General features: G+C 41.3%; 1 protein-coding gene across 11 annotated transcripts in view; it reads left to right on the top strand.

Annotated features, from left to right (window-relative positions):
• Positions 1 to 2,374: 2,374 nt before the first annotated feature.
• Positions 2,375 to 16,387, top strand: part of LOC110525695 (kinesin light chain 1) — a 55,099-nt gene continuing 41,086 nt past the window's right edge. For 6 of the 11 annotated variants that reach the window (XM_021606092.2, XM_021606075.2, XM_036980946.1 and 3 more), the window contains exon 1: positions 2,375 to 2,675. The gene's annotated coding sequence lies outside the window, so the exon portion shown is untranslated. Of the gene's footprint in view, positions 2,676 to 9,046; positions 9,345 to 16,387 lie in introns of those variants that run through there. The other 5 variants (XM_021606128.2, XM_021606110.2, XM_021606120.2 and 2 more) reach the window with 2 other exon arrangements.

Here is a 16,387-nt window from a genome sequence, read left to right as displayed (position 1 = left end):
AGAATCCTGACAACAAAAGTATTGTGCTTTGAACTTCAGAGCAGAGCACTCATGAAAGGAGTCATCTCAGGGGTGACGATGGATGTTCAGGTTGAATACCTGAAAATAATTCCTGGTGTGGTTGGTACCCAGCGTCTTACCCGTTGGGTGAATGGAGAAAAATAAGAAAATCTGTTGGTCCTGTTGTTGTTTTAATAAATTGCACCTACCTACGCATGTGAAGCTTGGTTATGTAAGATACGCTGTAAGAACTTTTGTCGCCAAACCACTGCAGTGTAAAAAGAAGTAAGGATTTGGCCATGTTTCAAGTGGGTGCAGACAGACAGAGGATACTGAAGAACAATGTGTAGAAGGACGACAGTATTGCAATCGTGGTAAGGATCATGATCCCGAGTTTCTGAAGTGCCTTCTAAGGGTGAAGGATATTGACGTGGCAAAAGTTAGAGCGGTCAATCGAATCTCCTATGCAGTTGAAATTAAAGAGTTGAGAAAACAAGTGAAGCTAGTGAAGATACGATTCCAGTCTCAAAAAACTCAAATAAACTGGACATTATTGTGGCTGTGGCAGAAAAGTTTGGGAGACTTAAGGATTATACATCTGAAGACTTGTGTCGGAAGACAGAGTGCCCTCCCAGGCTCCCTTGAGCCTGTGTAGGGATCAGATCTGATTTATTTTTAACAGAAAAGAGAGTAGCAGCGGTGTAAAAGAGGGAGGGCAATGCAAATAGTCTGGGTTGCCATTTCATCAGATGTTCAGGAGTCTTATGGCTTGGGGGTAGAAGCTGTTTAGCAGCCTCTTGGACCTAGACTTGGCGCTCTGGTTACCGCTTGCCTTTGCTGTAGCAGAGAGAACAGTCTATGACTAGGGTGGCTGGAGTCTTTGACAATTTTAGGGCCTCCCTCTGAAAGATATAGAGGTCCTGGATGGCAGGTAGTTTGGCCCCAGTGATGTACTGGACCGTACATACTACCCTCTGGATTGCCTTGCGGTCGGAGGACTAGCAGTTGCCATACCAGGCAGTGATGCAACCAATGCTCTCGATGGTGCAGCTGTAGAACCTTTTGAAAATCTGAGGACCCATGCCAAATATTTTCAGTCTCCTGGGGGGAAGAGGTTTTGTCGTGCCCTCTTCACGACTGTCTTGGTTTGCTTGGACCATGTTAGTTTGTTGGTGATGTGGACACAACAGCACTCTCAACCTACTCCACTACAGCCCCGTCAATGAGAATGGAGGCATGCTCAGTCCTCCTTTTCCTGTAGTCCACAATCATCTCCTTTGTCTTGATCACGTTGAGGGAGAGGTTTTTGTCCTTGCACCACACGGCCAGGTCTCTGACCTCCTTCCTAAAGGCTGTATCGTCATTGTAATCAGTGATCAGGCCTACCACTGTTGTGTCATCTGCAAACTTAATGATGGTGTTGGAGTCGTGTCTGCCGTACAGTTATGAGTGAACAGGGAGTACAGGAGGGGACTGAGCACGCACCCCTGAGGGGCCCCTGTGTTGAGGATCAGCGTGGTGGGTGTGTTGTTCCCTATCCTTACCACCTGGGGGCGGCCCGTCAGGAAGTCCAGGATCCAGTTGCAGAGGGTGTTTAGTCCCAGGGTCCTTAGCTTATTGATGGGCTTTGAGGGCACTATGGTGTTGAATGCTCAGCAGGTGTTGAGCGTTAGTAAATTCATCAGTTATTCTGCGCTCGGCACACTAATAAGAGAGTGCTCTGAAATCGGAGTAGATAGCTAAGAGAGAATTTATGTCCATTGAGAATGCACAACAACTTTAGCACTTAGCTAAGAATGACGTGAATAATCAAGTCAATAAACGTTGGATATTTTATTTAACCGGGCAAGTCAGTTAAGAACAAATTCTTATTTACAATGACGGCCTACACCTAATGGGACTACCAATCACGGCCGGATGTGATACAGTCTGTATTCGAACCAGGACTGTAGTGATGCCTCTTGCACTGAGTTGCAGTTCCTTAGTGGCGCAGCAGTCTATTAGATAGCATATAGTTAATATACTGGCAAGTTCGATGTATTTGTAGCCAACTAACGTTAGGTAGCTAGCTAACAGTGCCTACTGCTGTTATGATATGCTATACGATTTGTACACTTAATGTGTAGCATAACTTATTTGAAAAGTCATTACTTTATTACATTGCTCAACATTTTCTTAATATTTGTATTATTTATTTAAAGCAATGAATTTGTATGCCCTCTTGTGGGACTTTTGCCATATTCTTCAAATCTGATAACTTTGTGAAGCCACGCCCATTTTCTGAACATTTGCATTATGGGCCCTATAGGCACGGAAACAGTGTCCACTGCTTGTATATTTCGTATTTTGGCGAATGTAGTACGACATCCGGGAACTTTTGGCATACCATCTCCAGTCATACTATTACCATTAACCATACTACATGCTCAATTTACGTCACGAATAGTACGGTCTGTGCGGTTACAATGAGTATTCGAACAATGAGTATTCTGTGGGTAAAGTGCGCGAACTTCAACATACAGAAGAAAAACGATAACCCATACACCGACCAGCAAACTGGTGAAAACAAAATATGACGTAATTTTACCTCTACGCAAAGCCTGCTGGGAGCATACGCTTTCCAGAGGACATTTTGGATTTAAAGGGACTGGTCCAGCTGTTAGTCTCAGCTCTCGGTGAGTCCAAGTTCGATATTAATTTTATTTTTCTTCAAGTCAACGTGTGACTGCCATAAACGTATATTATTAGAATAAGTCATGTCACTCAATTATTGTGGTTTGCTGGTGATTTACAGTTTATTCTCATAGGTTGTGGTGAAACCATTGTCTAGCTTGATAATGCTAGCAAACATTCATTAGATAACGTTAGCTTTCTTTGAACTGGCGTGAAGCATTTCGCATTGTTTTTGTAGCAATCAATTTTCTACGCATTAGGTATGCTCTAGTAGCTACCTATAATCTTCATGGATAAAATAAGCTGCTAAGTGGTATAACCAAATATTTAGTCATTGTTCTAGCTGTGGTATAACTACTACAGCTACGATTGGAAGTTAATTTTTCGTAGCAGGTAAGGAGAACTTACGCAGCAGGTTAAAATAATGAACCTAGCTAACTAGGTGAATTAGGTTAAGGTTAGGAAAAGGGTTAGCGAAAATGCTCTCCTAACCTGATACGAAAAGTCACTACCAGCCGTAGTTGTACTCAATCAATGCCCCGTTCAAAACAACTGGGAACTTGAATATCTCTGACTTGTGATTTGAACGGTTATCCAACTCGAACTCGGACCTCTTTCTAGCGCTCCCAAGTTCCCTGTTGGATAACCGTTCCCTGTTCCCTGAACGCAGCTAGTAGTTGTGACTAGTGCAATTTATACACATTTTTTTTCTCATTTTGTCATCAGTTTCTAAAACAAGAGATGCAGCATCACAATACTTCCAGGAATGGTTGTGATTCAGGCTAAAGCCATGTTCGCGTTGGCAGTTTGAAGTGACTCCAATCCTATTTATTTGCATATTGGAATCTTATTTTTCCTGCAGTCTTGACATCCAAAAAAGCACATGGAATTGTATATTTCAAGCCACATTTCAAACCATCTTAATAGGAAATCTAGCCTCAGATACATATCTGATTCCTGGCCATGTGACTTGTCTGAATGGTCAAATCTAATTGATTTGCCCGCAAGTGTGTTTTTTTTATAGGTTATTTAGCATATCTTGTTGCTTGCTAGCTACTCAAATAAAATGGTATTTGTCGCCGAATACAACAACCTTACCATGAAATGCTTACTTACAAGTCTTTAACCAACAATGGCAGTTTAAGAAAATATTTACCAAATAAACAAACAAAGTTGCATCAAATAACAATACTGAGGCTATATACAGGGGTACCGGTACCGAGCCAATGTTCGGGGGTACAGGTTAGTCGGTAATTTGTACATGTAGGTAGGGGTAAAGTGACTATGCAAAGATAATAAACAGCGAGTAGCAGCAGTGTAACCTTTTTGGATTAATTGGTTAAGCAGTTGTCGGTGATCAGGCCGACCACCGTTGTCGTCAACAAACTTCATGATGGTGTTGGAGTGCTTGCACACACAGTCGTGGGTGAACAGGGAGTACAGGAGGGGACTAAGCACACACCCCCGAGGGGCCCCAGTGTTGAGGAGCAGCGTGGTAGATGTGTTGTTGCCTACATTTACCGCCTGTCAGGAAGTTCAGGATCCAGTTGCAGAGGGAGGTGTTTAGTCCCAGGGTCCTTAGCTTAGTGATGAGCTTAGTGGGCACTATGGTGTTGAACGCTGAGCTGTAGTCAATGAACAGCATTCTCACATAGGTGTTCCTTTTGTCCAGGTGGGAAAGAACAGTGTGGAGGGCGATTGAGATTGTGTCATCTGTGGTATGCAAATTGGATTGGGTTTCCGGGATGATGGGTTTGTGAGCCATAACCAGCCTTGCAAAGCACTTCAAGGTTACTGACGTGAGTGCTACGGGGCGGGGCGCTAGTCATTTAGGCAGGTTACATTCTCTTTCTTGGGCACAGGGACTATGGTGGTCTGCTTGAAACATGCAGGTATTAGACTCGGTAGAGGGAGAGGTTGAACATGTCAGTGAAGACACTGTATTAGACTAAGCATATGTGATTTGATGTTGAAATAGTGGAGGCAGCTCCTGTTTTCTTTACGACTTACGGTAACTCTCTTCTAAATTAATAGTTTAGTGGTCCGAAAATGTTAGGAACATTAACTTGCTTGTCCATGCTGTAGGTCATGTTACTGTACATGCAATATGCATTGTGGACTTCACTGGACAGAGGTTGTTATCCAGTTTTGTGATAAAACAAAGGTGTGGTTGAATTTATTCGGCCACTGTCTTATTGTGTTGGCCTTTAGACCTATATATCATGGGTCACAAGGCATATGAATTTAAAGGTTAAAGGCAAATATTGTTTTCTCTGTCTTCATATCTGTGCATATGAAGTCAACCATCACTATATTGTAAACAAACAATACGTGTACAGAGAAGCCAACGAATATGCTGTGCCATCTGATTTGCTGCACATCTGGCTCGCTTTAGCAATACACTTAACTCTTTTGATATTTTATCTGTGAGGCCACTGTCTGTACTACAGACTACAGAGAGAGCACAGTGTCTACCAGCCTACCTCAAACAGACCCCATCAAACCTGCCATATGTGGAAAAAGCTTCCCTAAAGCGGTCTGGCAGGGGCTTATAGGGCAGATTATTGAATTGGAGCTGTGTCATGGGCACTTCCCTCTCAGCTGTCCCATGTCCTGCCACACCCTCCCAGTTGGCTGACGCTTCTTTGTGTCTGGTACCACTGGGGAGGAAGAGATGTGTGTGTGTGTGTGCAGTAAACAGGAAGATTGAATTATCTACTGGTGTTTAGCAGCCAGAGCAAGCGGACAGGAAATGCTTCTCTGGAGAGATGGTACAGAGGTCTTGGTTTCAGTCAAACTGGCTTGTTTTTGCAGTGCTATTGTTCTCTTTTTATTGTTGTAACAAATGGTAATTTTAAGATTAATCTCATAGCCTATTGATGTTTTGGCTATACCGTGGGTGGTGAGTTAGTTCAAAGCTGAGATGTCAGGCTAAAGCGTACCACACCCAAACAGCAGGGTGACATGTATTGTCAATAATCTTGCACTGGAGGCAGCTTTGCGAAGTGGCCACTAGCCGGAGTCAACCAGCCACAAAATCATAAAATAAGATTTGAAACCTAACCTTAACCACACTGCTAACCCTAATGCCTCACCTTAAATTAAGACTGAAAAGCACATTTTTAGTTTTCATAAATTTTTACGATATAGCCCATTTTTTACTTTGTAGCCGGCCCATCTGGTGGAAATCGCTCAGTTCTGCCTCCAGGTCAGGATTCAAGACCGACGTCAACCTGCACCCAAACACTCACTATCAACTAAAAGTTTATAAGTTGTTATTTTTGCGTATGTGCTTATGTTTCTAGCTCCAACCGTGCAGTAATACCTAGCAATACACACATAATCCAAAATCGTAAAGTAAATAATTATAACAAATTCATAAAGTAATAGAATAAGCAATGTTGGTCCGTAATATACGGTACCAGTCAAAAGTTTGGTCATGCCTACTCATTCCAGAGTTTCTTTATTTTTACTATTTTTCTACATTGTAGAATAATAGGGAAGACATCAAAACTATGGATTAAAACATGGACTCATGTAGTAACCCAAAAAAGTGTTAAACAAATCACAAATATATTCGATATTCTTCAAATTAGAGGTCGACCGATTAATCGGAATGGCCGATTAATTAGGGCGATTTCAAGTTTTCATAACAATCGGAAATTGGTATTTTTGGACACCGATTTAAAAAAAAAAAATTTTACGCCTTTATTTAATCTTTATTTAACTAGGCAAGTCAGTTAAGAACACATTCTTATTTTCAATGACAGCCTATGAACGGTGGGTTAACTGCCTCGTTCAGGGGCAGAACGACAGATTTTCACTACAACGCAGTATAACGACCTGCCTCTTCTTGCACTCCACAAGGAGACTGCCTGTTACGCGAATGCAGTAAGCCAAGGTAAGTTGCTAGTTAACATTAAACTTAACTTATAAAAAACTATCAATCAATCATAATCACTAGTTAACTACACATGGTTGATGATATTCCTATATATTATCTAGGGTGTCATGCGTTGCGTATAATCTGACTGAGCATACAAGTATCTAAGTATCTGACTGAGCGGTGGTAGGCAGAAGCAGGCGTGTTAACATTCATTCAAACAGCACTTTTGTGCGTTTTGCCAGCAGCTCTTCGTTGTGCGTCAAGCATTGCGCTGTTTATGACTTTAAGCATATCAACTCCCGAGATTAGGCTGGTGTAACCAAAGTGAAATGGCTGGCTAGTTAGCGTGCGCTAATAGCGTTTCAAACGTCACTCACTCGCTCTGTGCCTTGGAGTGGTTGTTCCTCTTGCTCTGCATGGGTAACGCTGCTTCGAGGGTGGCTGTTGTCGTTGGGTTCCTGGTTCGAGCCCAGGGAGGAGCGAGGAGAGGGACGGAAGCTATACTGTTACACTGGCAATACTAAAGTGCCTATAAGAACATCCAATAGTCAAAGAAAGGTTAATGAAATACAGTATAGAGAGAAATAGTCGTATAATTCCTATAATAACTACAACCTAAAACTTCTTACCTGGGAATATTGAAGACGCATGTTAAAAGGAACCACCAGCTTTCATATGTTCTCATGTTCTGAGCAAGGAACTTTAACGTTAGCTTTCTTACATGGCAAATATTGCACTTTTACTTTCTTCTCCAACACTTTGTATTTGCATTATTTAAACCAAATTGAACATGTTTCGTTATTTATTTGAGGCTAAGTTGATTTTTATTGATGTATTATATTAAGTTAAAGTAAGTGTTCATTCAGTATTGTTGTAATTGTCATTATTACAAAACAAATACAAATAAATTGGCCTATTTAATCGGTATCGGCTTTATTGGTCCTCCAATAATCGCTATCGGCGTTGAAAAATCATAATCCGTCGACCTCTACTTCAAATAGCCACTGTTTGCCTGGACAGCTTTGCACACTCTTGGCATTTTCTCAACCAGCTTCATGAGGTGAGGAATGCATTTCAATTGACAAGTGTGCCTTGTTAATTTGTGGGATTTCTTTCCTTCTTAATGTGTTTGAGCTAATCAGTTGTGGTAAGATAGTCCTATTTGGTAAAAGACCAAGTCCGGATTATGGTATGAACAGCTCAAATAAGCGAATAGAAATGACAGTGCATTACTTTAAGACATGAAGGTCAGTCATTCTGGAAAATTACGTTTTTTCAAGTGCAGTCACAAAAACCAACAAGCGCTATGATGAGAGGACCGCCACAGGAAAGGAAGACCCAGAGTTACCTCTGCTGCGGAGGACAAGTTCATTAGGTTTACCAGCCTCAGAAATTGACAATTAACTGCACCTCAGATTGCAGCCCAAATAAATGCTTCAGAGTTCAACATACACATCTCAACATCAACAGTTTTTTGGGGGGGGGTTTCACCTTTATTTAACCAGGTAGGCTAGTTGAGAACAAGTTCTCATTTGCAACTGCGACCTGGCCAAGATAAAGCAAAGCGTGAATCAGGCCTTCATGGTCTAATTTCTGCGAATAAACCACTACTAAAGGACATCAATAAGATGAAGAGACTTGCTTGGACCAAGAAACATGAGCAATGGACATTAGACCGGTGAAATCTGTCCTTTGGTCTGATGAGTCCAAATGTGAGCTTTTTGGTTCCAACCACCGTGCCTTTGTGAGACGCAGAGTAGGTGAACGGATGATCTCCGCATGTGTGATTCCCACCATGGAGCGTGGGGGTGCTTTGCTGGTGACACTGTCAGTGATTTATTTAGAATTCAAGGAAAAAATTTACCATCATGGCTACCACAGAATTCTGCAGCGAGACTCCATATAAGCCAGTGACCTTGATCTGTGCAGCCAATAGCCAAAACAACCAATATCTGGGGAATTTCTTTTAATGCTATATTTATATTAAATGTGGCAATTATATGACAAGGGAACAACATTCCCACTTCTTTCATTATCAATAACAAAATGTTGCCCATATTATTGATGCAGAATGTCAAACTATAATAACCAAAATAGCACTGCCAATAGCTTTATATTGAAAATCCTGTGATTGAAGAAAACATTGTAGTTCGCCTACTGTAGCCTAGGCAATGTGTTTGTGTATTCTTTGTGGCCTGAATGTCTGTTTTTGTTAAATAGCCTGCGTTATGTCTGCGTGACCTTACTCCACCTGGATAATGGTATGTGAATGTGAACTGGCAAACGTGCCCAAACCTGTGCGTGCAGATTCCCAATATTGCTAGTGTTTTGTGCATGGTGGTGGCTGCAGAGCAGAGGCAGTGTCTGCTCTCTTGATCAGGACAGCTCCCTCTCCCCTCCCCCTACCCCCACCTGACCTGCTCTTCTGTGAGGGTGGGGCTCCACACTCTGATGCCTGCTCCGTCACCACATGCTGAGGCTGGCTGTTCTCAGTCAGTGGGAAGGTCACAGTCTTGCAGGCACAGAGCTCTCCCATCCTCTCCACCACAGACACACACTCCTTCCTTTCTATCCCTGCCCTGCCTAGCTGTTTCCATCCATTCAGTGATTCTCTTCCCTCATCCAAAAGAGCCTCACTCAGTCTCTTTCTCTTTGGATTAACCTTCGTCTTTCTGTGATGCTGTTGCTACGGTGACTGTGCTCGGGTCTATTGCTGGTGACGGAGTCATTATTTCAACAGCCTGTCCTTGTGATGAGGATCTGATCATCAGTTGCCGAAACGGAGGTTGGTTTTCTGATCCACTGAGTTAGCTTTATTTCAACGTCGGTACATATTAACGAAACAGGGACTTAATAGATTGTGTTTAGTGCCGGTGTTTAGGAATCACTCTTGGACCAGGACATTTTGGGATGAGGTTTCTTATGAAACACATTTTCTCAGCGTTTTAAATGGTTTTCTCTGCGTCTGGTTATTTTTCTGCTGGAATGTTTAGATGTGGGCCTTTCTACGTCGTCCATGTCAAGTTAACTGAAAACACTGGGGAGATGTTTTGATAACCATATGTCTGGTTAGTGTCATGTCTAGAAAAATACTGCCAACATGTCATTTAGTCAAGTATTTTGCCTGAAGAATGTTCTGATGGAAATTATACTCACTGATTTTCTTCTGTGTGATTTAGATTTTACCAATTTTTAACCTAGCTCTAGTTTGTTCCTAGGTTAGATGTAAGCATCAGGATAATTACGTAGGACTTGATTCATCTAACCTTTCTTCTACAATGTAGCTACTTTGCTTGAACTGCTTGGATATCATCATCATTAGCACATGGGCCACCATCTCCCACTTTTCTTATCCCATCTGCTTATTAACAGAACTAGCTAGTCTTTAGCCTACATATGGGCAGGAGTAGGCTATCATGCAGGGACCTGCAGTGTGGTGTAACTAACGAGCATCGCTTTCTCATTAGGAGTGGCGCGTGATAGCCTGTGTTTTTGCTAATAGGTGTCAGCATGTCTAAGCATGCCCGCAGACTATTGTAGTAGCTACTGTACTGTGCAAACTTCATTGCCTCAGATAAACCTACAATGGAATTCCTTGGCACCCTGATAGGGGATTATAGACCTGCTCTGACTTGAGGGTGTCATTTTATATATAATGGCTAACTGTGCACATGGACTAACATCTTCCGCAGGTAACACCTCAGCTGTTTTGATTATGCAGAGGTTGTTGATTCTGCTCTTCACAAGTCTTTCATGTCACCCTGGGTGATGGAGACACCCCCCCCCCCCCCCCCCCCCCCAAAAAAGCACTTAGAACAGGGCACTCCAACCCTGTTTCTGGAGAGTTATCCTCCTGTAGGTGTTCTCTCCACCCTAATCTAGTGCAACTTGATTCTAACAATTAGCTTTTTGATAAGCTGACTCAGGTTAGTTACAACAGGGGTTGAAACAAGCATACAGGAGGGCAGCTCTCCAGGAACAGGGTGGAGAGCCCTGCACTAGAGCCTACTTTACCATAATCACTGGACACCCTCTGGTGCTAGTATGGAAAAAGGTAATGAACGCTACTTGCTTGTGTCTATTACACCACCCTAGTACCTGGTAATCAATGGTGATGACTAGGTCACATTGTAAACAAAAAAAACACAGTGCTATGCCTAACCCTAACCTTAAATGATCATGTTTTCATACATTTTTATATTATAGGCAATTTTTACTTTGCAACTGGCCGATCTAACAGAAATCGCTCAGTTCTGCCTCCTGGGAAATACTAATGACAAACTTCAACTTGCCTCCCAAACTCCTTTTTTTGTTGGTTATTTTGAATTTGAAATGGTTGGATTCTAGATGAGTCCTTACATACCAGTAAGAATTCTGTTTGAGCTTTCACAGCTCTTGATGATCTAATAGCCATTTACTGGAGTAGCTAGAAGTCCTTGCTAGAGTAATCATAACTCAAGGGGGTTTGTTCTTACACTGTTGCACAGTGATGCCTTACCGCTTGAAACAATAGCTCACGCCTTTTTTGTTGTTGTCTGAGACCCTGGTTAGTCTGTCGCTGCTGTGAGCCTCTGAGACTTGTATCCTTTCATCCATAAAAGTGGAAGTCTCACAGTGAGACTTTATTAGCCCCAACAGCATGATTTGTGAATGTGTTTCCTTGTTTGAGCTCAAATAGCATAGAAATATTAGCTTGGGAAGCTTTGAGCACCACATCAACCAGAAACATAGAAACTTAGCTTCTGTGGCACTGCTGTTTCATGTTTGTAATCCTTTTTTCCCTTTCAGTGCAACCTTGGTGAGAGGCTTGTAATGTTCTCTCACTCTATCCAGTGTTTCTCTAAATCCCCCTTCTCCTCCGTTCACTGGATTCAAGTTTTTGTTTGCATGTGTGTGTGTGTGTTAACAGTTGATTTTCAAAATCTACCCTAATCGTTTGGCTCCTCCTGGCTTAGTTTGACTGTCATTTTCTGTTCAGGTAGAAATTTGTCATATAGCCTAGGCAAGGGGAATTATACAGTCATTTTGTTTGTGAAGCAAGATAAGGCCTATAGACTACTAGCCTATGCAAAGTTATTGTTCGCACACAGCCACATCCTTCTCTGCCACTGACGTTTTAACCTTCGATAAGAAGTCAAACTACTGGAGTCCTGCCCACCCACTGGGGAGTCAGGTCCACCCAATCACATTGCGCAACAACAACAAAAAGTTATTTTTTATGCTCTACTTGTCAGTGTTCCAAATGGGACATTTATTTTTACCTAAACATACAAACACCATCAGAATTCATAGCAGTGCACTAAAATGACATTCAGATGAACTTGAATGACATTCACTCTCATGGGATGGGTGGCCAAAAATAAGCTAAAAGCCACACCCGCAATAAGCCACAAATATGACTGCATTAAGGCATATGTTTCTGTGCTTCTTTGGCTGTATGCACCATGCCACTGCCTACTTAATTTGTTCACTTAGCAAACAAAACTGCTCATAATCTATTGCCTTTATCACTGTCAACACACACCTATAATTGAACTTTAATTAGCTTTAAAACAGCACTATTTTCTCTCAGCTTCATGGCAAAATGTGTAGAATTGCATGAGATTAGCTATAAAACTGCAAATGTTTCTCTTTGCCCAATGGCAAAGTGTGTAGAAGTCAGAGGTTCTGGCTATGCTACTGCTGGAGTCACCTGGTATTTCATTAGCCTACAGGATTAGCCTGTAGTTGCAAAGAAGCAGGTTTTGCAGGTTTCTTGTCTTGAAAAGTAAACACACCTTGATGTAAGCCACCATGCTATTTCTGTACATTTTGTAGGCAATTCTAGCACTCCTAAAAACATGTTTAATCTTGTCTCCTGACTGGCTTCATTTTGAGACTTTCTAAAAAAGTTCTGTTCATTCATGGCCCGGCCCTTCTGAGATACACTATGTACACATAAGTATGTGGACACCCCTTCAAATTAGTGGATTAGTGGACTCCTAAAAACATGTTTAATCTTGTCTCCTGACTGGCTTCATTTTGAGACTTTCTAAAAAAGTTTCCTGTTCATTCATGGCCCGGCCCTTCTGGGATACACTATGTACACATAAGTATGTGGACACCCCTTCAAATTAGTGGATTCGGCTATTTCAGTCACAACTGTTGCTGACAGGTGTATAAAGTCCAGCACAGAGCCCTGACTTCAACCGCATCGAACGCCTTTGGGATGAATTGGAACGCTGACTGCGACCCAGGCCTACTCGCCCAACATCAGTGCCCGACTTCACTAATGCTCTTGTAGCTGAATGGAAGCAAGTTCCCGCAGCAATGTTTCAACATCTAGTGGAAACTCTTCTGAGAAGAGTGGAGGCTGGAATAGCAGCAAAGGGGGACCAACTCCATATTAATGCCCATGATTTTGGGATGAGATGTTTGACAAGCAGGTGACCACATACTTTTGGTCATGTAGTGTATGTCTAGACCGTGTCCTCTCTTTGCAATTTAACTGCATTAAACCCTTTACAGTGACGTTATTTTGATTTTTACACATTATCTTTGAAAGACAGGGACCTGACAAAGGGACATTTGTTTTTTTGCTGAGTTTTTAAATATATACACTATTTTTTTTGTTTTTTTTGTCCCTTTTAAAACAGATTATGATAGAAACATGAGATTGGGTCACTGGTTTTCTTAGATGACTATCTACACAAACATTATTTTACCCATTGGTCAAAAGATGTTTGACTGGACACCCGACAAAGGTAAAATTTCAGAACAGTGCTACTGACATGTGGACTGTGACATTTTCTAAGGTCATACTCTGCTCCTTTCTGTACTGGGGACTTCAGGCACTTTTGACAGATCAGTTAGCTCTACAACAACTATCTGCAATATGTTTAAACCATACGAAAATGTGAATGTGGTCAAAACAATGTTGCAGGAACAGTGACCTTTCTCTTAGACTTTCATACATGAAAAACCTTAATGCCTCACTACCAAAATCTTCTTTAAGATAGCACAGTCTTATGACTGGCACCTAGTGTAGGCTTAAACAGCTTGGCAAATTCCAGGAAATTATGTCATGGCTTTAGAAGCTTCGGATAGGCTAAATGACATAATTTGAGTCAATTGGATGTGTACCTGTGGATGTATTTCAAGGCCTACCTTCAAACTCTGTGCCTCTTTGCTTGACATCATGGGAAAATAAAAAGAAATCAACCAAGACAACAACAACAAAAAATTGTAGACCTTCACAAGTCTGGTTCATCCTTGGGAGCAATTTCCAAACGCCTGAAGGTACCACGTTCATCTGTGCAAACAATAGTACGCAAGTATAAACACAGCCGTCATACCACTCAGGAAGGAGACCCGTTCCGTCTCTTAGAGATGAACGTATTTTAGTGCGAAAAGTGCAAATCAATCCCAGAACAACAGCAAAGGACCATGTGAAGATGCTGGAGGGAACGGGTACAAAAGTATCTATATCCACTGTAAAATGAGTCCTATATTGACATAACTTGAGAGGCTGCTCAGCAAGGAAGAAGCCACTGCTCCTTAACCTCCATAAAAAAGCCAGACTACGGTTTGCAACTGCACATGGGGACAACAATAGTACTTTTTGGAGAAATGTCCTCTGGTCTGATGAAACAAAAATAGAACTGTTTGGCCATAATGACCATTTATGTTTGGAGGAAAAAGGGGATGCTTGCAACCCCAAGAACACCATCCCAACCGTGAAGAACGGGGATGGCAGCATCATGTTGTGGAGGTGCTTTGCTGGCATCATGAGGGAGGAAAATTATGTGAATATATTGAAGCAACATCTCAAGACATCAGTCAGGAAGTTAAAGCTTGGTCGTGAATTAATCTTCCAAATAGACAATGACCCCAAGCATACTTCCAAAGTTGTGGCAAAATGGCTTCAGGACAACAAAGTCAAGGTATTGGAGTGGCCATCACAAAGCCCTGACCTCAATCCTATAGAACATTTGTGGGCAGAACTGAAAAAGCGTGTGTATGCAAGGAGGCCTACAGACCTGACTCAGTTGTACCAGCTCTGTCAGGAGGAATGGGCCAAAATTCACCCAACTTATTGTGGGAGGCTTGTGGAATGCTTCCCAAAACATTTGACCCAAGTTAAACAATTTAAAGGCAATGCTACCAAATACTAATTGAGTGTATGTAAACTTCTGACCCACTGGGAATCTGATGAAATAAATAAAAGCTGTAATTCTCTCTACAATTATTCTGACATTTCACATTCTTAAAATAAAGTGGTGATCCTAACTGACCTAAGACAGGGGATTTAAACTAGGATTAAATGTCAGGAATTGTGAAAAACTGAGTTTAAATGTATTTGGTGAAGGTGAATGTAAACTTCCGACTTCAACTGTATCTGTCATTTTAAGTGACCTGACCATCCATTCCTCCAACTGCTCATGATTCATGCCGTCCACTCTGTGTCCACTATCCATGACCCGAGTCAGCCAGTCATTCAGTCAGGCAGGGGGAGGCCTTCCTGAGCCTGTCACTGAAGTCCACAGCCTGGCACTAGACGGACACCCTCCATAAGGCTCCATCTGTGTTAGAGGTTGACGGATTTATGATTTTTTTCAACTCCGATTTTACTGGAGGACCAAAAAAGCCGATACCGATTTAATCGGACGATTTAAAAATTGTAAAAAATACATCTTTAAAAAAAAGTTGTATTTGTAGTAATGACAATTACAACAATACTGAATGAACAATTACCACTTTTTTTATTCTAACTTAATATAATACATCAATTTAGTCTCAAATAAATAATGAAACATGTTCAATTTGGTTTAAATAATGCAAAAACACAGTGCTGGAGAAGAAAATAAAAGTGCAATATGTGCCGTGTAAAAAAAAAAAAAAAAGAATTAAAAAAAAAAAGCTAACGTTTAAATTCCTTGCTCAGAACATGAGAACATATAAAAGCCAGTGGTTCCTTTTTTAATACGAGTCTTCAGTATTTCCAGTTAAGGTGTTTTAGGTTGTAGTTATTATAGGAGGAATTATGACACGTCGACTATTTCTCTATACCACTTGTATTTCATATACCTTTGACTATTGGATGTTCTCATAGGAACCTCAGTATTGCCAGCCTAATCGCCGGAGTTCATAGGCTTGAAGTCATAAACAGAGCTGTGCCTCAAGCATTGCTAAGAGCTGCTGGCAAACGCAGTAAAGTGCTGTTTGAATGAATGCTTACAAGCCTGCTGCTGCCTACCACCGCTCAGTCAGACTGCTCGATAGATATCAAATCATAGACTTAATTATAATAAACACACAGCAATACGAGCTTTTGGTCATTAATATGGTCAAATCTGTAAACTATCATTTCGAAAACAAAACGTTTATTCTTTCAGTGAAATACGGAACCGTTCCGTATTTTATCGAACGGGTGGCAACCTTATGTCTAAATATTGCTGTTAGTTTGCACAACCTTCAATGTCATGTCATAATTATGTAAGATACGGTCTTTGTTAGGAGGCCAAAACTACTGCATATATACCCTGACTCTGCTTGCACTGAACACGAGCAGTGACAATTGCCTGCTAACATTTATTTTAACTAAATATGCAGGTTTATGGTTAGGTACATTTGTGCAACGATTGTGCTTTTTTTTTCTTCGCAAATGCGCTTTTGTTAAATCATCACCTTTTTGGCAAAGGTGAAGTTGACTGTGATTCGGTGATAAATTAACAGGCACCGCTTTAATTATATGCAATGCAGGACAAGCTAGTTAACCTAGTAATATCATCAACCATGTGTAGTTAATTAGTGATTTTGTTTTTTATAAGTTTAACGCTAGCTAGCAAT

Source organism: Oncorhynchus mykiss, chromosome 1 (genome assembly GCF_013265735.2).
Source record: "Oncorhynchus mykiss isolate Arlee chromosome 1, USDA_OmykA_1.1, whole genome shotgun sequence".
Classification (NCBI taxonomy): Eukaryota; Metazoa; Chordata; class Actinopteri; order Salmoniformes; family Salmonidae; genus Oncorhynchus; species Oncorhynchus mykiss.
Note: the sequence above shows the minus strand (reverse complement) of the source record. Positions and strands in the feature narration are given on the sequence as shown.